Here is a 25895-nt window from a genome sequence, read left to right as displayed (position 1 = left end):
ACGGCTAAGCAATTGAAGGCGGTCTGCCTAAGAGAAAGGAGGACTTTCTAAAGTACTTCGGGGAGGACTTTCTAATAAATTTTAAATTAGCATATCATTAGAATTTCCGATACACAGTCACGCGCGCTGGAGATAAAAATGTTTTTTTCTGTACAACGTTGTCATTGCTTGCTTTGAAATCTTTGAATTTGCTAATTAAAAATTCGTTAAAGTCTTACAAAATATGAAATCGATAATAAAACAAATTACAAATTGGCCTTCCACATTCCCATATTCTCAGTAGTCATTCAAAGTATTGACGCAGTAGTATTACGTCATTCAAAATTTGATGGCTGTAAGTACCGATGTTTTATCACAGTGCGAGAAACATACATATATTTACGCAGGTTCTTCATTATTTAATTTCTTTAAATATAACACAGGGCTATAATATTTGATGGCAACAATTTGAAAAGTAAAACAACGTTTGTAGTGAATCAATGCAAAATGCTAAAAAGAAATTAATAGTTCTTCTGGGCAAATTGCTTCTTTGCACTAAAAATTCCAAAGAGATATTAATTTTTCAACAGATGACAACCCTGTCCTGTTACAAGAAGAACATACTTGAAATTTCAGTTGCAATTCATGCTATTCGTTTTAAAAGTTTTAAATTAATTCTGTTGTTTTCAATAGCACGAAAAATTTGTTTTTCAGCATTATGCAATTACACAGTTTCACTCTGATAATCTGACATCACCCAAACCTCGAACGTTCCGGATTATTGGAATTTTGGTGTATCAAATACTAACTGAAGTTTAAACACGGTAGCTTACAAAAGTATGACTAATAGTACTATCATTTTATAACGAATTTCCTCTTTCAGGACTGTGCCTTCGTTGTGTAAGTAGTAACACGTCCGCATAGCAATTTCAAGGTCCATGGCTCGAATCCCGGCGAGGGAATAGCTGATTTTACGTGTTCGAAAAAGCCTCATATATGCTACAGTTTAGCTATAACCTTCTTTATAACAAAACATAATATGCTGTTTTTCGTTTAGTACACACTATAATTGTTCCTTGAATTGGGAACGGAAATTTGGTTCATGAAAGAACAATTTTGCCGAAATTATAACCTCTAAAAGCTTATTATCGAATAATAAAGTGTCAACTGTAATCTCAACTCAATGTTAAAAAATTGTTAACGAGAAGATTAAATAAACTTAACTTCCCATAAATATTTCTTATCTCAAACACAACTGCTCTTCATTACATTGGTAAATTAAACTTTTAACAAAGCCGCATTACTTTGCCATTGTTTCAAGCAGTTAATAACCAAACACATATGCATAACAAACCTTTTATTTTAGAACCATCTTCCCGCTAAATGCAATTCTTTATGCAACGTTTAGAAGAATCCTTTATTAAAATATTTGTTAAATTATTCTCCAAACTGCATTAATATTCGGATACAAAAGGCTACAGTGCAAATTTAGTTTTGTTCTTTTAAAGGCATTTTTTAAAATGTTTTCTTCTTTCTTTTATTTACTTTAATTGTGTTCAGCTTGCGGAGCACATCGCGCGGAGTAGGGAAAAAACTGCCCCAATAAGATTAAAGCTGAGCATTTTTAGTTTCGCTTTGTTTTTATTATCATTATTGTTATGGAAGTTCTTCTCTTAAGCCAAGGGCTACGTGCTTGAAATATTTTAACATCGTTCTTTTGTTTTCAGGTGCAACTGCTGTTATGTTTTTAGGACCTGAGTTAATGCGTTTTCTCGAGCGTCAGTCACTTCTCGTTTAGAAACTTGAAATGAAAAGAGAAAGGCGAAGCTATAAAAATTGTTTCTCATTATTTATTGGATGAATGAAGTAAAGGTGGCTTTAATTTTCTAAATGAAGTAGAATTTTTTTTATTCCTCTCGTCTCAGAATGGACTATGATAGGTTAAAAAGCGAATTAAAGCTCACTAAACTTTAAAACATCGCATATCTTTTCTGCAGAGGAAAATTTATTAGTCGCTTTGTGTTTGCAATATTTATTTGTTAGTAATAAAGGGAATTTAAATAAAGTTCTTTCAATAATAAATTTCACTGAACCTGTCATTCAGTTTACATTTAAACTTGAAACGTCGAATTCCCTTTCGTTCCTCCTCATTTGGTCTCACGCAATGTACCCAGCATCAATAAACCTTCATTGTTTGCATTTCACACTTCAAATCATATCTTGCTACTGAACTGAAGTTAGTTTCCTCTTATTCCTTCGTTTTCTGAGATCTTTAAGATAGTTAAGTTGGCTCTTCATCAAGAACTGAACTACTTAAAAGCATTTGCTGTTACAGAGGCTTTTCACTTAACATTTTTGACCCGGAGGTTAAAACATTCTCATCTCAGAGTTCTTTGCTTTTATCACACTGCCATCCAAAGAATATCCGTTTAGGACATACTGTTCAATTTTCATCGTAATAACAGAATTTAGCCTTTAAAAAACTGTATTTGCTTTATCTAATCTAATATTGTACTGTTTCTGTAATCAGCTATACAAGTACTGAATTGGAGACACCTCAACAAGGACTACGTATTGCTTGAGACTGTTAGAAACAGAAGTTTAACATATTTAGCCGCCTAGAAGTAAATTCTTTTGATAAAATTATGTTCATCAATCCCATTAGATCTATAAAAAAAGACCTAGCCGTTCAACTGGGACAGTGGTATTCACTTAGTATCTTTATTTCTAATGATGTAGATTCTTCCTTTAATTACAGTGTGGATTATTTTTTTTATTTCTGATTTAAATTACTTAACTAAAAGAACTAATTTTCCGGGTTAAATTGCTTCAAAGTACAAGTAATTGGTAATGGTATGTTTCTGCTAATTATAACATGAGTGCCGCCCAGACGGTATAGTGATTAGGAGTGCCTACTCTGGTATCGAAGGGCCCGGGTTCGAATCTCGAAGAAAGCATGGATGTTTGTAAATGTATAGTGCCCTTGAGGCATGGGTGAACTCTAAATATATGACGATCCGAAAGTCCTCTCGAGAGATTTGTGGTAGGGAAAAGAGGGATGGGAGACTTCCGGACCCGTTCCCCTCGGGATACTCTCCTTCAAATTTGGGGGCGGAATCGAGCAAATTCGTGCTGTCACCTGTAGGGTGCCTGTTGGGTAGAGGCGAGCGAACGTTTTTTCTTATGCGCATGCGTATGATGGCGCAGCTGTCTCTTCTACCGAGACATCCGTCATTCGAGCTTCGAGCGTAGGGAGATGCTGATATGTTATTTGCTGTGTGATACTCAATATGATTTCCTGTGTGATATCTTTATTCATTATTCATGTAAATAAAGTGTGTTGTCCTACCATGGCTTCTTAACTCTAAATATTGGCCTCTGAACAACAAATGGTAGCAGCTCCGTGGTTTTGTCAAGAAGAATTGGATATAAGAGACCAAGTCGAAACCGAAACTGTCTTAGTGGAAGCCAAAAATGGAGAAGTGGAACGTTCCCGAATTAACTGGAGAGAACTATTTTATTTGGGCATTAAAAATTAAAGCTGCCTTATCACTGAAAAGACTTGACTCGGTAATTTCAACAGTAAAACCAGAAAATTTAGACGAGAAAGATGAAAGATTGTGGAATGAGAAAAACGCTGACGCCGTAGCATATATAAAACTTTCATTATCGGATCAACAGGCACTTCAGTTCTCCACAGAAGAGAATGCAAAAATTCTTTGGGAAAAAATAAAGTCAACATTTACGGGACAAGCCGAAGATCGAAAAATAGATGCTGGTAATGAGTTAAAAAATTTAGAAATGAAGTTGCATGAGTCGGCTAATGATTATATCGCAAGAGCGAGAGGAATAGCAACTAAGTGCCAATCGCTAGGCCTAGATGTATCTCCTCGGGAACTGGTGTTTTACACAGTCCGTGGACTTCGTGGAAAAATTTTCTCGAATTAGGGATATTGTAAAAACTCAGCATAAAAAAACTATTGATGAAGTACTCGAGATAGTCCGTGAGGAAGAGTCCGTTCACAATTCAACGAACGGGAAACGACCTGATGGAAACAACGCAGAGGCGTTCATATCAAGAAGGAATAAAAACTATAAGCCAAGAATTTGTTACATTTGCCGACGACCTGGTCACATCGCGAAGGACTGCTATTACAGAAACAAGAATTCTAGTTTTATTAATTTAACTATTAGTAATGTTAGTTATATTCCTGATTTAAGAAATAACTTATTGTCACTCATTGCCTTAATGGATAAAGGATGTAAAGTAGAATCAAGGAATAATTCTGTATTAGTTTTTAGTAGGAGTAATGAATTACTTTTTAAAGCATTTAAGAATAATGGTAGGCTTGAAGTTAATTTAGAACCATATTATAATTCTGAATCTTACATTGCTAATGATTGTACTGGTAATAATTATGAACTTTGGCATAGTAGATTGTGCCATTTAAATCCAAAATATATGCTTAAAATGAAAGAATACATTGATATTAATGATGTAAGTGATTTTAAGTGTGAAACTTGTGACATAAGTAAAATAACTAGAAAAAGTCATCCAAATATTGACATTAATCAGAGTTCAGAAATTTTAGAATTAATTCATTCGGATCTATGTGGCCCTGTTCAAACTGAATCAATTGGTGGGTCTAAATATTTTATGATTTTAGTGGATGATTTTTCTGGAATGTATTTTACTTATTTTCTTAAAAGTAAAAGTGAAGTGTTTGACGCATTTTGTAAATTTAAAGCTAAGTATGAAAATTTAACTGGTAAAAGAATTAAACGTTTGAGAACAGACAATGGTTTAGAATTTGTAAATCAACAATTAGATAATTATCTTGATAATTCAGGTATTTTTCATGAAAAAACAATTCCATATAACAGTGAGAGTAATGGGAAAGCTGAACGGGCAAACAGAGTTCTTTTAGAAAGAGCTAGGACATTACTACATGAGAGTGAGCTTCCGGTAAAATTCTGGGCAGAAGCAATTAATTTTAGTACTCAAGTATCAAATTTAACACCCCGGAAAGGAAAAGAAAAAATTCCTTTAGAAATTTGGACTGGTAAAAAACCCAAATTAAACTATCTAAAAAGGTTTGGATGTGTGGCATACTTTCACATTCCGAAAGTAATGCGAAACAAATTTGACATACCAGGGAAAAGAGGGATAATGTTAGGATATACTAGAGAAAGAAAAGGATATCGTATTTATGATATAGCAAGTAACAAAATAATTGAAGAACGATCAGTTAAATTTAACGAATCTTTAAAGGGTAGTAATTATATGGGAAAAAATAAAACCTTAGAAACTTGGGATATTGAAGAATTAGAAAGAAAGGGAAACGAATTATAATTGGTTGTTACGGAAAATACCCAAGCAAGCGAATATGATGACTCATCGAATTTCGAAATCGGCGACATGAGCCGTTGTAGCGGGGGTGATGACAGGGGGAATAAAGTCCAAACATCTGATAGCTATGAAAAAAGTAATAAATATGGAAATAAAATACCATTAAGACGATCCGAGAGGCTCAAATCAAAACAACTAGCGTCAAGTATAATCAGTAATGTTCCGAATGATTTTTCAGAAGCAAAACAAAGTGCGAATTGGTATGACTGGAAATCCGCAATGGAAAATGAAATAGATTCATTACATAAACACGAAGTGTGGGAAATAGTAGAGAGGCCTGAAAAAACAAAATTAGTAAAGAGTAAGTGGGTGTATACTTTGAAGGAAGGAGACTCTGGGGAAGTAAAATATAAAGCGCGATTAGTACCGGCTGGGTTTAATCAAATAAAAAATAAGGATTATACCGAATCATATTCACCAGTAGTTAACATTGAATGTTTTAGATTATTGCTTGCACTTTCAGCTAAATTAAACTTGACTGTTAAATTTTATGATGTAAAAACAGCGTACTTGTACAGTGACTTAAACGAGGATGTGTACATGACTCCTCCACCTGGTTATGAAAAACTGATTGGAGAAGGTAAAGTATGTAAATTGAAGAAAAGTATTTATGGGTTGCCTCAATCCGGTAGAAATTGGTATATGAAAATAAAAAATGAATTAGAAAAACTAGGGCTGGTACAGTTAGCATCTGATAATTGTATATTCATTTATAATGATAACAAAAACATTTTTATATTGTGTTTGTATGTTGATGATTTAGCTGTATTCTGTAATAATAAAGAAATGCTTGAAAATATTGTTTCTAAAATAAAAAATGTATTTGAGTTACATGAAAATACTAATTCAAAATTTTTAGGAATGCAAATAGAAAAACTTGAAAATGGTATATGTTTGTCTCAAACAGAATATATTGAATCTTTATTGACTAAACACAATCTGGAAAATTGTAAAGCAGTGAAAACGCCAATCGTTAAAGGGGCAGATAAAGGTTTTTCATGTACAAATGAAAAAATTGATGCAATTTTGTATCAGGAATTAATTGGGGAACTTTTATATTTAGCGAATAGAACACTTCCTGATATATCATTTGTAACAACTTATTTGTCACAATTTAATCATGTACCAGAAAAAAGGCATTATCTTTTGGCTAAAAGGGTATTAAGGTATTTAAAAGGTACAAAAAATAAAAAACTTTTCTATAGCAATGATTTTGGAGTTTTAAATGCATATGCTGATGCTAGCTGGGGAAATGCAGAAAATGGTAAGTCATTTTCTGGTGGTACTATTTTACTAGGTGATTCATTGATTTCTTGGAAATGTCGTAAGCAGAGAAGTGTTAGTCTGTCTACTTGTGAAGCAGAATTATTTTCTATTTCTGAAATTTGTAAGGATATTATTTGGACTGTAAATTTATTATCAGAATTAAAATGCAAACAATTTTTGAATGGTGCAGTGGTCTTGAATACAGACAGTCAAGCTGCCATCCAGTGGATCAACTGTGCAAGATCTTCTACGAAATCCAGACACATGAACTTACGTTTCCATTTTATGAAGGACTTAACAAAGGACAATGTTATTAAGTTGGAATATTCACAAACTGATAATATGATTGCAGATTTTCTTACTAAGAGTGTCAATGAAGAAAAATTAATGTATACATTGAAAGTAATTTCCTTAATTTCTTAATGTAATGTGTTATATATTGTTTGTATTTCATTTTTGTATTGAAAAATGTTGCTCGCAGGAGGGGTGTGTTGGGTAGAGGCGAGCGAACGTTTTTTCTTATGCGCATGCGTATGATGGCGCAGCTGTCTCTTCTACCGAGACATCCGTCATTCGAGCTTCGAGCGTAGGGAGATGCTGATATGTTATTTGCTGTGTGATACTCAATATGATTTCCTGTGTGATATCTTTATTCATTATTCATGTAAATAAAGTGTGTTGTCCTACCATGGCTTCTTTACTCTAAATATTGGCCTCTGAACAACAGTGCCCAAGCTCTTACCAACGACAGGTGCATCTTACCTCCTTGCCGCAACGAATTTCGTGGGTTTGCTCTGATATCAGACAAGCGAGATTAGTCACAATAACAAACAAGATCTATGTCACTCATTAAGAAAATTTCGCTTCAAGCATTTAACTTCAATTAATATTCGTATAGAGAATATTTTTACCACTTACTTGTAATCTGATTCTTGAGATTTTTAAAGTCTTTCAAATCATATGATCTTTCACATGGAAAAGTCTAAACAAATAATACGATCTTTATCTGCGATGTATATCGATTAGACAAAAATGGCTCTTTATTCTACGTACACTTGAATAATTTTCTTTTGAAGTACTTATGATATACATTTATCCTAAAGTTATATAATAATTCTGCGTCTAAATTTTATACTTCAATACAAAACATTTTTCTTTTCTTTTTCTTTCAAAATCGCATAATAACATAATTTAAAGATAAACTGGCTTTAAAATGCCATGAAAAAGCAAGTAAGTCTTTTAAGTATATGAACTTTAATAGTCATCAATCAAGTTCCTTATGTTAATATTACCAATAACTTAAAATTAAGTTTTTCAGCAAACATTTACTTAATATTTCTGAATCAAATTCAATTATAGTTATAGTTAATTTGTGAAATCTTTTTTGCGGTACTAGTTCTCGAAATAAATTCTGCATAATTGCATGAAGATTAATATTGTTTATGTATCGTTTAGTTTCCTTTGAATTCGTTAACAGTACAAATATAGCCAAAACAGCCAGAAATTCTTCAGCCAGAAATTCGTCATCCCTAATGCAGACAGACAAGCTTTATAATGATATATGTTAACCACATGGAGATTCACGAAGAAAGTTTGATACGAATGGAAATTTTCACGGCTTGAAAGTATCTCACTGTTCACCTTTAAACAGAGGCTGTAAGAATTGAGACTGGGAATTTCCTTTCCTGTTTCCTGAAGTTTCTGAAGGAAGTAGTAAAGGATATGCTTAATTAAGTTTGCTTATATATGAAAGTTTGGTGTTTGCCTTTCGTCTTTGGAAAGATTACCGTTTAGAAACATCTGTTTTGGTTGCCGAAGTATAATACAATTGCACACTGATAATTTATAAATGTTTACTGGAAGCGTAAATATAATTTGCCCGCCATGTTGGAATTAGAACTTCAACTAAAACGAAACATGGTCCTATTTCTTGCGCTTTTGATTGAAATAAAAAACAGTCTGATTTCTTACACTATATCGGAACTAATGTTAACGTGAACATTCTTTTCAGTATTAAATTTAGCAACAGAATAGGAAATAAAACTTAAAATATAAGTAATAACTCATATTAATCTTCTTCTATTATAGTCCTTTCTGAAAATCTCAACATTCGGATAACTGAACAGCCATTTCTTCGTAGGCTATATATCTTATTTTCATGCGAGTGAGAGAATCTTCTTTTTACTTCCTCGTACGAAGTAAAAAGGAAGTGTCATAATCGCGAAGTTTCAGGCAGCATATTTCAACGAAAACATCCATTTTGACCGCTATCAAATGCAATTTAATGCTCTTTTTTGCTTGACAACTATACGTAAGGACAGAATAAAAGACTCTTTTCCTCCAAAAAATTAAAAACTGCTTTAAAATGAATTCTAAAGAGAATTTTTCTTGACGTCTGTACGTATGTACGTACGTATCTAGCATAACTCAAAAACAAGTAGCCTCAGAACGTTGAAATTTTGTATACAGGACTGCTATAACATGTAGATGTGTACCTCGTATTTTGGTTGCGATCGGCCGCACCAAACGTGCATTCTGATTATAATATGAACGAAATATAACGCTGTAAAGTGAACCTAAAGCCAGAGTGTCGCTAAGGTAAACAAATATAGTGAATTTGAAAGACCGCATTTATTCTATTGTTGTTTATGCGCGATCGACGAAGTAGATTTTATTCAATCCAATAAATTTAAATTAAATGCAATAAAAATGCGTATAATTTAATATTCCGTACAAGGAAATCATGTGGTGTACACATCGGATTTTTTGTTACTGTATTTTATTTTAAGAAAGTTCATGATGCCATGAAACATGCCTTTATTTCTTAACCTCAAATAAAAAACGCACGTTTTTCGACAACATTAAACAGCTTTTCTTCAGTTTAAACATTAAACAGTTTTTCGACAACATTAAAGAGAAATTCTTATTCCAAGCGTGTACTAAATAATATGATCAACCATTAAATTAGAATCTTTTATTTCCAATTTACACTAAAATGATCTATGAACTGCTGAAATCCAAGCCTGTGCATCAACCATGAAATCAAATTCTTATATTTAATGCTTATGTCAAATGCTATAGTTTATGAGCAGTTGTATTTCATTTCTAACGGTGGACTATCTAACGGCATTTTTTATTCCATGTTTGTAGAAAATTTTATGATCTGTAAAATCACCTGAAATTCAATTATTTAAAGAGACTCATTTACTCCATGCTTGTAGCAACTGGTACGATCTATGTACTGCTGTTGTGTATGCTTGAACATCAACCATTTAATAAGATTCTTTAATTCCATGGTTTCACTAAATAGTATGATTTACAAACTGCTTCTGCCCATGCTTAAACATCAGCCATTTCATGAGTTTCTTTCATTACATTCTAAGTTTATATTTTATTCTAAATTTACTAATATATTTATATATATACAAATATATATATAAATATATTTATATATATATCCACTCAGTTACCCGGCTCAGTGATCGCAGTTTCTTTAATCTTATGTGTGTGTAAATTGTACATTTTGGCTTTAAAAGTGATTGAATTATGTTGTTCTAATCTTCCGGTTAAGGTTTGTATGCTTTTAGTAAATCTGCAAGCAATATTTGTAGAATTATCAAAAATTTAAAAGTTGTTTAATTGAGGTTAAATCTAATTTTTAAATAACATGGCGGACATATTTGTTTGCATTTGAAACAGCATAATAGTGGATTTGTTGCCAATCTAGAGAGACTAAGCTTCGCAACGACGAAGATAATGCCTTCATTTATTATTGCGAATTAAATGATGCTTAATCCTTTCTGGAATGTTTTTAAGGAAATAAGTTTTACTTCGTAATTTTTAATACAGATATTTTGAGGTTTTATGTATTTTTGCTTTGTCGTGAAGTGAGAACTGAATTAATTGGATAAGAAATATTAAATCATCTGTGAAAAACTTTTGGGCGGGTGCTTAATTTCTTTTATATATCGTTCTAGATTTATTATAGTATTTGAATAGAACATGTGGCAACGATTAGATAATTCTTCAAATGATATAAATTTTGTGCATCTAAGTTATAGTATGAACGAAATATAACGCTGTAAAGTATTTCTGTAACCTGAAATAAAAAACGCACGTTTTTCGACAACATTGAACAGCCTTTTTTTGACTAAACATATAACGTACTCCTATTTTCAAAACTAAAACTAAGCTAAGTTTAATTTACAAACGCCCTAAAACTAAATGCCGTACCTTATCCTAATTTTTTCTCTACCAGCTACTTGCGCCGTCCAGAAATACAATAGTTATAGTAAGAAATAGGATCTAGTTGATTTTTGTTTACTATAATAATCTAGATGTTGAGATGATGGAAAAATGATGTATAAATTATGTAACTGCTGCCGTGCCCACCCACACACATTTTATTTCTTTATACTTATGGCTAAGTTCGCACAAGACAAGCCTGTTCATTAAAAATATTACTTCATTTGTATGACCTGATTTCAGTGAATAAATTGGCCAAGTAAGTTATCAGAAGCGAGAAGCGGAGAATGATTGCGCATATGATGCCTCAAAGGTCTAGTTTTATGGTTCAGTTTGAGTTTTGATTGACTAATTCAAGTTTGAGATCCCAAATTTTAATATGATTGGCTGAAGCGTCACGTAAATGCTTGTGCTGTATAAGAATCAAATGAAAAGGATTAAATTTGGCATGATACAGTTTAGAGAGATAGAGATTAACTATAAGCAGTTACTACTTTTAGAATGGAAAAAGGAAGTAACTAAATTGAAAAGGAGATTAAGAGGCTATACAAAATTAAAATCAATATTTATCTTATACATATATCTAAATATATATATATATATATATATATATATATATATGTAGTCTACCATTTACTGCTTCTTAGTTTTTATATATTTGCTTTAATGATTTGTCACACTTTAATTCTTATGTTTAAAATATGCCTTACTTTGATTAGCATATTGCTTACAATTAGTATTTAATTTTATTTGTAAATATTCAAGTGTTTGTATTGTTTATTTTATCTTTATTACACATTTCATTGCACCTTATTTTACTTATGTTAATATTTTCACGGAACCACAGTATCTAAGAAACTTTTTAGCGTACGAACTAAAAAATTTCTTTTAACTTTTTCTAAATTTTGCAGCTCAATGCGCAAAGTTTTTGACCACATAGGTCTTTTATCGTGTTTTCTTTTTACTTTATAATTTTTCTTTTTACTTTAATATATATATATATTTCCAAAGAAATTTTCATAATCTGTTAAATGATGTAAATATATCGAAAGACATGTATGCATGTGCGTATATAGATACATATATATAAAGAAAATATAACAGAGTGAAATTTCTTAAAATAAACTAAAAGAACAGGATACTATGATTAACTTTAAGAAAACAGATAACTTTTTCTCAGTCAGGTATATTCCGTTATGTTTCACTGTATAAAACTATTTCAAAACAAAATTTAATTCAGAAAACACGGCCTAAGGAATATATTACAAAACATCAACAGTGTGCTCGTATACAGTATACGTATCTCTGATATACCACCTTTAATACTTCTCACACTGCTGACACATGATCTTGTGTGTGCACTTCGCTGCCAGGCTAGCCATTACTTTACTGAGTGAAATATTGGTAATACTATACTCCAGGAAATGCAATATTGCATCATACATTCCCTTTAGTGACAAAGCAGGTGGCATTAAAATCAGTTGGCAAGAGATTCCCAGTTCCATCGTTTCTACCAACCCCTTCATACATAAAAGGAAAGCAGAGAAAATCGAAGCGAAAGCAAACCATTCCTGCTTTAATAAAATTTTTACGATCAGACACCACGACGGCAGAGTCGTTTTCTTAAGCCTAAAATCAGAGGCTGTTGGGTGCGGTGATTCGAGGCCGTTTCGCTTAACGGCTGAAATTTCTGACTGTCTTTCGTGGATTATTAAAAGGGAATCACAGTAAATGAAAATGAGAAGTTACGATTGGGAGATGTAGTTAGTTGTAAATGTGGGGAGTTATACATAAAATTTGTACTACTAAAATAAAACCCGTGCATGAGTTTGGAAATTTTGAAATAATAAAACTCAATTAAAATTTAAATTGGTGATGATATTAATTGCTATTACATTCAAGCTTAAGTTTTGCTTACTATGTCAGTTTTGATCTGTAATTGAAGTTCTTAATTTTTTTTGCATTAGTTGTTTAAAGTTGGTGTAAGTTTAAACTGTAACTTTTGTAAACTTTAAAATTTAGGTTTGGTTGCTTTAAAAGCTGAAGTTGTTTAGTTTTTAATTTGAGTTTAAGGACTTAAGTTTACTTGGGTTTTGTACTTTTGTTTTGACCCTTAAGGTTCTTTAACTTTTAACTTTAATTATTTTAAAGTTTTGTTTGCTGCACTTTTAGTGTGTTAATATTTTTTTATACTTAATTTTTTTACCCCTCTTTCTATTAAAGTTGTCGAATACATGTTTTCTGACTGACGGTAAGGTAAATCAATAGTAATTGAAATTCGGTCTGGTTAATGAGTGATTATACTTAAAAAGCTGCTGAAGAAACAATTTATATAGTGCTGATATACACTCATGTCCAAAATTATCTTTACATACCCAAAAATGATGATATTCAATGAAATATCGAATCAATGTGATCCGTATTTGCAGGGAATGTGTGAAAACCAAGCCTAATTAGCATTATCCAATCAAAAGTAATCAAACGGTTTGTGATATGCAAATCTAGGCGTTACGTTATCCAAGGGTGAATCAAGCGCTTTGCGCAAACTGAATATTTGAGTGAATTTCTGCAACATAGCATTTGATTTCAGTGTGTAGGAACTCAAAGCGTTTTGTTATGGCTTCGAAGTATCATTTGGAAGAATCTGTAAAGTGGCGAGTTATCGGCCGTTTAGAAGCAGGGCAGTCAATCATGGAAACAGCCACATGTCTGAATATTTCAAGACAGACAGTCTCTAAGCTATGGAAACAGTTTCAAAATGATGGAAGTGTTGTAAGGAGGCCTGGACAAGGTCGGAAACGAATGACAACTACTTCTGAAGATCGGTATCTGGCATTAACTGCCGGTCGTAACAGAAAGCCTACTGCTCGCCAGTTAAGTTCAGAGTTTGCAGCCGCCACTGGAACTGTTGCATCACTGCAAACAATATAAGAAGGCTTAATGAAAAACGCCTTTATGCCAGAAAGCCAAGGGTATGTGCTTTACTGTCTTCACAGAAAAAGAGGGATCGCTTTAATTGGTGTAAGGAACATCAAAACTGGACTGAACATCAATGGTCCCATATTCTCTTTACTGATGAGTCGCGGTTTAGTTTAACTGGTGATTCTAAATGTGTTTACATCTTGAGGGAGTCAGGAACACGAAATGATCCCTCGAACATTGTGGAACGTGACCGTTTCGGTAGTGGAGATGTGATGGTATGGGGTGGAATAATGATCGATGGACGTACGCCCCTACACGTGTTCAGCAGCGGATCTGTGACAGGCCAGATATATCAAGATGAGGTCTTAGATCCTTATGTAAGACTTTTCAGGGGTGCATATGGACCTGACTTTTTATTTATGGATGATAATGCCCGTCCACATCGAGCAAACCTCGTTGATGAATTCCTTGAAAGTGAAGACATTAAGCGAATACCTTGGCCACCAAACTCTTCTGACCTTAACCCGATAGAGAACTTATGGGACTACCTTGGAAGAGTAATTGCACGTATACATCCTCCTCCTAGAGATGTAAATGCTCTGAAGACGGCATTGCTGGAAGAGAGGAGATTAATTTCCCAAACTGTGGTTAACAACGTTATTTCCAGCCTTAAAACACGTTGTGATATGTGTGTACAGGTCAGGGAAGATCATATTCCATATTAAATTCGTAAGACTTAATTCTTTTTCTGAATCATTCCTTTTTTTCTTTACTCTCTTTGTCACGCTTTATTACCATTTTTATTGTTTCATGCTACAATTTTATATCATATGAGGTGATCTTCAATTTTTTCTTTTGCATTTATGTGTCATCATGTTATGTATGATTCCACGAAAATTCATTAAATTATAAGTCATAGTCTCTGAGAAATCCGTGAATTTATGCATGTAAACATAATTTTGACATGAGTGTATTTTAACGAATGATATTGTTACGTAATAGTTTAATTTTTAATGTCCCAAATTCATTTGTGTTGACGAAATATTCACTGGTTCTGACTATTTTCATATCCCAACCGTCGGCTTGGATTCATTCTCAGAATTCCTTATCAGAGGATTACTGCACCCCGAAATTCTTTGGCCCAAACAAAAACCCACATGTCGGATGACGTGTTGGATGTATACACCAACACGTCATCTGGAATTTCACTGAAAGAGGACCCCGGTTGCGGTGACAGCGCTAGCAGGGAAAGGTTCTACAGCGAATTTGTGAGGAGGGAGAAATAATTGTTGGATAGGAAGCTCTACATGGTCGAGTTGATCCTCGATGCGAGGCTAAATGTCCCCTCCCCTTGTTTTCGTCTGCGGAGATTGTTGACACATCGGTGTGGCCTTGGAGGCCGAATGATTGAACTGCGCTAACTGGCTCTTCTGGTAGTCGGGAAACCCCTTTCCGTAAAGATTTCTCTGTTTGGGTTGCTCGACTTGGCTGGTTTCTGTTCACCTTCTACGCTAAATTTTCAAAAAACGCGCCAGCTATTAAAGTGGCTGCGCAGTGTTGTCTAGAGGGGTAGAGACGGAGAAAAGTTCTTCAAAATAAACGCTTTTCTTGACGGAACTGCAGCGAGAAGATGATACCTTCTTCTGCCTGGCAGACCCTCGAGAGCTGCACGGAAAATAGGTCCAAAACCATATGCTAAGCCGAGAGGAAATAGAAATCCGGATCCATGATCCACTCAGTAATGGCCCATGGAAGATAGACGTATCGAACCATCCTGTTGGAATTGCTGCTTTGGGCGGAAAATCGGAGTCAGACCTCGTCGCTGTTCTTATCATTGGTTGGTTTTATTTGTTTCGCTAACTTCTGTCCTTTCTTTTCAACAGATATGCTGCAAGCCTAGTAAAGATGTCTAAGACCTACTACATATGTAATTTCAAGATTTTGTGTGAATAGTTCCATACTTCCCTTAAAGTTGTGGGGCCCCTCTGACCCTGTTATTTTAAAGGTATGTTTTATATTTTTGTGTTCTTCAGCTATGGTTATTAACCAGCCGCCTCTTAATAATTGTAATGGAAATAGTGAGTATCATGACTCTATCAGAAATATAACCAAATATCCTTTTCACCAAAAATAAACGTTAGTTTGATTTTACTTACCTTGTTGTAATTATTGTAATTAATTCTTTTACACTGGACCTTAGTCATAGGATGGGTTTTTTTGCACCGCAACGCAACTTTCTGAAATTTAGAATAGTTTTATTGTTTATGTTTCACTATGATAATTCCTCGTATTGTTATATAATGTGATTGACACAGTAAATGGTTCAAAATGCCTTCTGCTGTTGCACATACCCATACTTTTACCTACTACAAATTTGGTATGAACATTGATTATGAAATTACACAGAAATGATGTTAAGAAGTAAATAATACATTTGAAAATTATATTGTGTTATACTGTTCTATATTGTTCAGTAGGGTCTATATTGTTCTATATTGTATATTGTTCAATACGGTAACAGTGATAGTGGGTTGCTATTTTACAGTAATATAATTAGTTTCAAAATGTGAAGTTCTGCATAACGTGTTAAGAGGACTTCAATTCTCCCATGCATTGCTGGCATTGTAAAAACTCTCTGGCACGTGGAAATGATTTAAGCACTAAAATACAGGAAAGCAATGCACATTTTTACAGATTTGAAATAAAGATATGAATGAGAAGCTCTTCAACGCTAGCGTCAAGAGAATTGTGTTAGTCTGCTGAAATAGCGAAAGGCCTGATCTTAATAATCCCAGAACACGTACGTTTTAGTTATAATTATTTTATTTAGATGGATTCACTTTTGAAGTGAAATGTGAAGAACATACTGAAAAGTTTCGTAATATCCAGTATTTGATACTACTGCAGCTGTGTAAGACTAAAATACTAATGAAACGGTTGGATTTAAACCTTATTATGTGTCCTGTGTTATTTCACTGGAAGATTAATAAGGGACAATAAGTCGTCTGACTGCCTTCCAAGGAGCCAAATATTAACTTATTATATTATTAGAAAGAGATAGATTCTGTAAACACTTTTATAATCCAAGATCTTTACCTTCTGAAATTTCAATAACTTTATTTTAATTTACAGTTTAAATTATAAGATAATAAGTTATGATTAATTACGGCCTTAATGGTCTTTAAATAGTAAGGACAATATTTTTAATTAATACAAATAACATGCTTGAAAATAGTATAGTATATGCATTCTATTTTATAATTTTTTTCTCATTTAAAAGTTAAACATATGTTTGGACATGAACCATTTAATGATACTTTTTTATTCGACGCTGGTACTAAATGAAAATTGATTATGAACCAACCATACGTGAACATTAATTATTTTATTCCAATTATTTTTTAATTGGAATATTTATTTTTTTTAATTAAATGACATCAGTTATTTAATTTTTTGAAATTCTTATTCCATGCTTGTACTAAATAACATGATCAACCATTTAATTAGAATCTTTTATTTCCAATTTACACTAAAAAAATCTGTAAACTTCTGTAATCAATCACGCATCAATCATGAAATCATATTCTTATATTTAATGGTATAATTTATGAGCAGTTATATTTCATTTCTAACGGTCGACTATCTAATGGCATTCTTTCATTATATGTTTGTACTAAATTTTATGATCTATAAAATCAGCTAAAATTTAATTATTTAAAGATCCACGTCTGAAAAAGCTTATTTAAAAATCCACGCCTAAAAATCAATTATTTAAAAAAACTCATTTACTTCATGCTTGTAGCAACTGGTACGATCTGCGTACTGCTGTTATCTATTCTTGAACATCAGCCATTTAATAAGATTCTTTAACTCCATGGTTTCACTAAATAGTATGATTTACAAACGGATTCTGCCCATGCTTAAACATCAGCCATTTCATGAGTTTCTTTCATTACATTTTAAATTTATATGGTTTAATATATGAACTGGTTTTATCTTATCACAAGTTTTAGTATGATTTTATTGATTGCAGGTATGCTTTTGCTACTTCTAAAAATTATTTTCTATGTAAAACTCTTTCCTGACATTAACACAATAAATAGAGCAAACTATCTTTCACTGAACTTATATCAGATCATAGAAGTGCCATAATAATAAAATATTGTCTTTATGTATGCAAGCAAACTAAAGTATCAAGATTATGTGTTTGCATCTCATAATTTAAATATTTCGTTAATTACACTGAAAAACTCAAATACATTAACTGAAAATAAATTTCACATATAATTTTCTCGCCAGAGAGCATAGAGATACATTTAATACATTAAAATGAAGACTATGACATAAATTTTCACGGTAGCTAATTTAAAAGTGAAATCATGGTAGTTCATTCTGTTTGTTAAAGTCAATCTAATTAGTCGCATGTCTTCAGACACTCATCAGATTAACAAAACACTTGAAAATTATTCCCTCTATGCAATTCTTAAGAGTTTTTATAGCATCCTGCACCTTTGAATGCATCTCTATTTGTAGCAGTCAGTCTACAATTTTCAGAAGAGATACATACAGTAGAAGTCCACTTATTCCAGTTAACTGAGTCGTCAACTCATCTGTGTACATAAAAAGACTCAGATAACTAGAATACCTTATTCTCTGTAAGCTAAATGTAGGAAAAATTATTTTTAACAGGTAAGGAAAAGAATTTTTTTCTTAAAATTCAACAAAGATTTTTTTTAAATTTGCATAAACACAAAACTTCTTTTGATTTCAACTAAAATAAATCAATTAATTATCTTTTATTTAAGAAGTTCGTAAAATTAAACTAAATATTATTTTATCTCATTGTACTAAAATTAAATTATAATAATATTTTTATTAAGGAGAAATACGGTGCATGAATTTAAGACATTTTATTTGCATTAATAAGACATTTTATTAATTTAAGACATTTTATTAATTTAAGACATTTTATTTACATTAAGGCATCTTTAGTAAATTATTGAAACCTTACATTAAAGATCAGTTTCTGGAAAAAAAGCAAATAGTACAATTAATAATATAATAAATAATTGTCAAAGAGTATTTTTTTCGATTAAACAATAACTCTCGTATAAGCTTAGAACGTTGAATCTATATGCAGTTGCTTTAATACTTACATTATTTGTAACACATTTTCGAAAAATGTAAAACAGCTTTCCTGGCATACAAATTTATATAAATTAATTTACATAAACTCTTAATTTAATCTGAAGCCATGAAAAATAAGAAAAAGTTAATAAACAAATGATAAAACGGATTTTATTTGGTTTGGGAAAAGAACAATTTGTAAATACACGTGTAAGAAGTCATATGTAATTTGTCAGTCCTTTCGCGAGCAGGTTTTATCAAAATGCTCTGAAGCCAAGAAAATGCATTTTAAAATCCATATAATTCAGATTAGTAATGCAAGCTCAGCAGTAATTGTAAAACACGTTCTTTTAGGAATAGCTACTGATACGCGTTTACGACAGCTGGTCCTCATTTGTTCATATTAGAACTTCGAAGACATGAAATCTTTCCCCAAATTGAATTCAAGAAGCACCGCGCATGTTATTTTTGCCGCATCGTAAATCCGTTGTTTAGCATTGTAAAATCGCTAGTGGTAATGAATGTTGAATTCCCATCGGGACACGTTGCAAATGTAAGGCATCCACGCACTCGCTGTTTGAAAATTTATTGATTTCATGATTATCTCTAAAACGTAAACAAAACTTAGTTACGTTGCTGTTATCCCTATCTTAACGTTTGGCTGAATGAATCGTTCAGCTGTGTTTGTTTCCTTTAGTAATGACAATAAATTAATTATGAAATTCTATCCTTTTCAGAATCATCATCTGAAGGCTTTCTATAAAATCTCCTTAAATATCTTGATGCATGTCATGTGTGTTAGCAATCAAACAACGACAAGCGTCAGCGTTGCCTAAACGCTTCAAATATGACAGAAAACACACCACTATTAAGAATACAGATTTAACAGCCTTCCTAAATCACAGGAGTATTACTCGAATAAATTTGTTTCTTTATCCATATGTATTCCTTTTCGCTTCAAAAGTTATTAAAATTTTCAGAATTCCTTTTATTACCTTATTTTATGTATGTCTTCAATCACGTTCTAATTCTTCTATAAAATATTGCAAACTAATATGAATGCAAACTCATATTGCTTATTTTACATTACTTTACTGCTATTAAATTTCTGAGGAATGGTTAATAAAGAGAGCTTATGCCCGTTAACTAAAGTAAAAGGGGATGTTTATTAGTTTGGACAATCTGTATCAAACTAAAAATGTTCGCAGTAGGTTTCATGCAAAATTAATAAGAAAATGTTATATTTTTGGCTTTAGAGCATGATTTAATCGCTATTAAATCGCAAAGATTCTGATAGAATTCAAATTGATTCTATCAGAATCTTTGTTCTGTAACACCGAAACTCATACATCAACACTTACATCGTCGATACCGCTTCCTCTTGTTAGAAAAGATGACGTAACACATTCTTTAACTTCAAAACGACTTAGTATATTTGGTTCATTGGTACAAAGAACCGCACATGCATCGCAGAAACTAAAAACAATGAAGGGGTTAAGAAGAAGGTAGAGTCATCTCAATGAAATGGACAATCCGGAAAAAAGTATTTTGCTTGCTGTCGTCGCCGCTTATATAATGACATCATTTACAATGCCATCACAGACAGAAAATGTCCATATCTAACGGACAGCAAATAGGATTCACAATTTTTACCCGAAGTTACTTTATTCTCCCTTTCTGATCTACTAAATCTTTGACCCAAAACACGATTTATCTCTTTTGTTATAAATTTACGCATACATTGTAAGTGTTAAGCTTTAATTTATTAATGCTTCAATACTGGTAATTACTATATACATATATATATAATTAAAATAAATATAATAAAATAATAATTAAAATAATAAAATAAATATAATAAGTTAAATATATATGTGTGGAAGAGCTAAGTTTTACATCCACCAGAGAACCCTAAACGACAGGGAAAACATCGCCTGCTTACCTGAGAGAACGATGCCGACGACGACAGAGACTGGTTGAACCGCATGAAGGTATCGACTATAGATTTTTGTTCTGATTCCGTGAGCGCGAGAAAGCGGCAAGTAACTGTAATTAAATGTGAAGTGATGCAAAATTTCTTTTTGTATAACTAGCGTGAGGGGTCGCTGAACAACTGTTTTATTTTACTGTAATCTATTATACTTATTAAATATTCTATTATACTTATTAAATATTCTATAGTGTGAAAAGATTAATATTCATTTCTTTCTGAACGACATCATCTTATTTCTCCACAGAAAATGGGAACCCTCTCCGGAATACGAAAAAGAAACAGAAAAGGTAAAGTACTGTTTTATGTCAATTTACTATTTTAATCATGAATGTATTGAGCAATATTAAAAAACCAGATTTGAAAGTAATCGCGGGAGAGTTGGGTCTAACAGTGCCGGCTGAAGCGAAAGTTACTGAAATCAAAACTTTAATTGAGAATACTAATATTCATAAAACTGGCTCTGGATTTGTTCGCGGGATTACTAAAACGGTCGCTAAGTATGAAAAGACAAAGCAAGCGAAGAGCAAACAAAATTAGAGTGTGAAACAATTAAGTTAATTCAGCTTGAAAAGGAAAGCTAGCTCCATACACTGAAGCTACAATTGGCTGGTGGAAGTTTCGATCGTGCTGTGATTATAGATTCTGAACCAGCATTGCAAAGTTTAAGAAACATGATCAACAGCGTTTAAACCCTGATTATAGCCTGCCTCTCAGTGACCAAAAGCTCTGCACTTATTTGTTCAGTTACTTGAAAATCTTTTATTCCCAAAAGCATACCAGTTGAGTTAAAAATAAGAAGTTTTGATGAATTTAATCGGTGATAAATATAATCATGTTTTAACGTATGCATAAACGAACGAAAAATCGCGGGTTATGCTAAAGTACAAGCACTGATCTCGATGGAATTTCAGTTCACACCGCGCAAAAGTTTGAATAATTTTTTAAATGCGCAGAGATATTCATTTGAGTCACATTTTCAGTTCGTATCTAGACTCGGTGCAACTTTCTATTATTACTGCAGGCTAAGAGACGTATATAAATTTAAGAAATTGTGTGACTGACAAGTTCTATGAAACACTTGATTCTAAAACAATGGAACATATTTTCATTCGGATGGACCAAAATTAGTTCCTAGCTAATCAGTCGGGGGAAAGAGTGTGATTTATTTTGTTCATCCGGATGAAAGCCCTTAACTAATATCAGTAAAAGGCACATCGAAACTCCATAAAATAAATAAAGCTTAGTTTCTTTCAAAAACAATCCTAAAAACGTACACTGCAATTCGAAGGATTCATGGTACTTTTTCGTAAATCAAAATAATAGCAATTTGGAATATATCTGCTCTGTGTGCGGAGATAAACGTGAATTACACTGGTGTGCAAAAATTAAGGACGAGACGGTTTTCTCAATATAACTTTGTACAAAAGCTTTCCAAATCAACACATTTAATACCGTAAGATACCCAATACGTAAAGACACGAGTAATGTAAGCAACACTTACTAAAAGTAGCATGGAGCGCAATGCGACTGAAGGCCGAAACATCCCTGTGACGGGTGTCCAGCAAGAACCATCCGGTTATTAATAGGGGATATGATCTCCCCTGACTGCTAGGCAGGTTTCACAGCGTCTGCCCATGTTGACAATGAGGGTGTCAATGAGTTGTTGAGGCATTGCTGCCCATTCGTCTTGCAGCGCCAATCGAAGCTCCGGAATCGTTACTGGTGGTAAGGTACGATCTGCCAAGCGTCTGCCTAGAAAATCCCATACATGCTCGATGGGATTGAGATCCGGAGATCGTGCCGGCCAATCCATACGTTCAATATCCTCACTCTCTAAGAGCTGTTCGGCAGCTACTGTGCGATGACATGGTGCATTGTCGTCCATGAAAAGGAACTGCGGACTCATAGCACCTCTAAAAAGACGCACATATGGAAGAAGAATCTCGTTACAATAACGGGCCCCTTTGACTGAACCTGCGTCGAAGATGTGAAGGTCTGTACGACTACCAAGCATGATGCCTCCCCAAACGAGAACACCGCCACCTCCATACCTGTCCTTTTCAATGATGTTCGAGGGCTGATTGCGGCTTCCCCGCTCTCTCCAGATGAGTATGCGATGAGAATCGCTACTCAGACTGAATCTTCTCTCATCTGTAAAGAGTATTCGTCCCCATTCATTGCGTCTCCAAGTCCGGTATTCCCGGCACCACAGAGACCGCCTTCTCCGATGGGCAGGCGTTGGAGGTATACACCGTACAGGGCGTCGTGCAAACATACCACCACCGTGCAGTCTTCTGGCCACGGTAAAACGCGATATCGGTCGTCCAGTCGCCTGTTTCGTGCGTCTAGCGATTTCTCCCGCTGTCTGCCGTCTGTTTCTTCTGGCCTGTAAGGCAATATACCGGTCATCTTCGGGTGTCGTTCCTCGTGGACGACCACTACTAAACCCCCGGATAGCTGTTCCTGTAGTTTGAAATTGTCTCTAAAGACGTGAAACGATGCTGTGAGCAATTCCGAACTCTGCAGCCACACTTGTCACACTCCTGCCTTCCTCCAACTTCCCAATGATTCGACCTCGGGTAAAAGCATCCAGATGTCGTCTAACAGATTGATTATTCGCCATTTCTCGCTGAGGCAGCAATTCGGTGTGATTTTAACTACTATACGGCGTGCAATCTCTTTGCCAGAAATACTGATCTTACACCGACAACATGCTTTATACTACTCAGACACTCCCCCATTACGTCTACCTGCATATCTGCGCATGTGCTACCGTACATCACCTTACTTAATCTCCTGATTGGTCTTTCTGTCCGCTCTGCCTCTTCGTTCAGCTGATATGCTAATTTTTTGACTTCGTCCTTAATTTTTGCACACCAGTGTAATTCATTTTCTCGAAACTGTTCCAAACGTTTCGAAAAGGATGAAAATTCAACTCAAAAACTGTAGTACCGGCTTTAAAGATTAAACTGGTTAGTACAGCTCGAAATGAGTTAGAATTTATTGAATTGTCACTTGACGGTAGGAGAATAAAACGTTTAAAACATTCTGAGAGTGAAATCTCTCTTCCTCGATATGCCTTCTGGATTAATAGAAATTAAAAATTCGTTTGGACACATGGTTCGAGCAAAAACAGCTAAGTTTATTTTTTCATTACGTGAAATCGAAAAACGCATCGAACTGGAGGCGGCAATAGTTTCGGAGTTACGAACAGACTGCATTTCCGCTCCTCATGTTGCATGTTTTCATCTGGCAACTGCGATGATCATGTTATGATTACGTAACACATGAAGCTGACTATCTCTCTCCAAAAAGAAATTTCTTATCTTTATTTCTGCAGCCAATGAGGAGGAGAGCGAAATAGATTTAACGCACGCTACGAAGGAATGATTATGTTATAAAGTTTCCACTCATATTAAAAAGTATAAATCGTCAGACTGCAGATTACTAGTACAGATTTAAAAATGAAAGTTACATTAAAAGATGAAATCCAAGCTCCTCAGCGTTCGAGAAAATTCCTTTTGCTGACGAAAGAATTGTTGACCATCAAATCGAAGAGTAGTTAAGGGATGGGAGTATAAAGCTATCTTGTTATGAATAAATAAGAATATGCTTCGCCAATCATTTTGTGTACAAAAAATAAAGCATACCGCGCATTTGAGCGTAGATTTTTGTGAATTAAATAAAGAACTAATTAAGGATTTATTTCCCGTCGATAAGTAGATGTTTTAAATCATTTGGGTGAATCAAAGGTTTCTTTTAGAAAGTTTAGATTTAAAAAAATGGTTTTTTGCCATGTTCCCGAGGAGTAACACTGCGCCAAATGTTAAGCGTTTATTACGTATGCCGGTCTCCTCGAATTCCTAAAAGTACATTTTGGTTTGTTTGAGCCACCGAGTGTATTCCAAAGATTTATTTATAATGTTTAGAGATTTAATTCGAGTTGGCCCTGTTGATATTTACATGGACGATTTTATTATTTTAGCGTGAGTGGAGAAAGAAGGCTTAAAAGTTAAGAAGCGTTTTAGAAGTAGCCAAATAATACGGTTTGGAGATCAGTTTTAGAAAATGCCAGTTTTAAAGAGAAAAATAGAATTTTTCGGGTATAATATTGGGGATGGTGCAATTCGTACCTCTCCTAAAAACACCATTGTCGTTCAAAAGTTTCCGGAACCCTAAAACTTTAAGCAAATTTCGGAGCTTTTGGAGTTTCATGAGATATTTCTGAAAATTGTTATTGCCAACTATTTTGAAATAGCCAAATCACTGAGCGACATGTTTTGTAACGGGGTAGATTTCAAATTTAGGCCTGAGCTCAGTGTTACTACATCTACTTCTAAATTTGTTTTCATTATATATATTCAAGTGATCATTAATAGATTAAATCATTCTAAAGTGGCAATCGCAAACTTCTGCTCGATGCACGACTTCAATAATTAATAATTAATTTTGCTTTTTCTAAACTATGGAATAATTAAATATATATATATATATATATATATATATACCTATGTATCTAAGAATATGAGAAAAGTAAAAAAATATGTAAATATAAATTATAATTTAAATTAGCAATAGCCCATTAATTTGAATTTGTTTATTTGCCCTCTCTATTCTAATCTATCTCTCTATTCTCTCTGTTCTACCCATTCTCTTGAGCTCTTTTTTTATATATAATTAATTCTGAATTATTCTTGCATCTTATATTAGACAAGGTGAAGAGAAAAAAGTTAGTGTGACACGGATGCACTCAGCTGATCTTAAAAGGTCAATTGGAAATTCTTGCCTCTAATGCTAGATATGCGGTGACACAAGTCAGTACCACCTAACCTCTTGGTAGAATGATGGTGTCTTCCGTCAACTATCACATTTCAACTGCCTCCTTTCCTCCCGCAACGAAAATGATCGGTCAAGTTTACCCTAAATACGTATGCTTCGTTTATCACAGGTGGA

At 33.5% G+C, this 25895-nt stretch overlaps 1 protein-coding gene and 1 long non-coding RNA gene across 3 annotated transcripts in view; one reads left to right on the top strand and one right to left on the bottom strand.

The window, feature by feature from the left end:
- The window catches only part of LOC118191452 (BAR/IMD domain-containing adapter protein 2-like), a 509223-nt gene that overhangs the window by 420301 nt on the left and 63027 nt on the right, over nucleotides 1-25895 (bottom strand). The gene's annotated exons all lie outside the window — the stretch shown is intronic.
- The window catches only part of LOC146996778 (uncharacterized), a 190698-nt gene that overhangs the window by 137849 nt on the left and 26954 nt on the right, over nucleotides 1-25895 (top strand). Inside the window, exon 2 of the long non-coding RNA XR_015041662.1 lies at nucleotides 21187-21229. This is a non-coding gene — a long non-coding RNA (uncharacterized LOC146996778). The remainder of the gene's footprint in view (nucleotides 1-21186; nucleotides 21230-25895) is intronic.

Source organism: Stegodyphus dumicola, chromosome 6, assembly GCF_044657685.1.
Source record: "Stegodyphus dumicola isolate Sdum_Otavi_A_Nest chromosome 6, ASM4465768v1".
NCBI classification, from domain to species: domain Eukaryota; kingdom Metazoa; phylum Arthropoda; class Arachnida; order Araneae; family Eresidae; genus Stegodyphus; species Stegodyphus dumicola.
The sequence above is the reverse complement of the archived record's forward strand: the minus strand, read 5'-3'. Positions and strand labels throughout refer to the sequence as shown.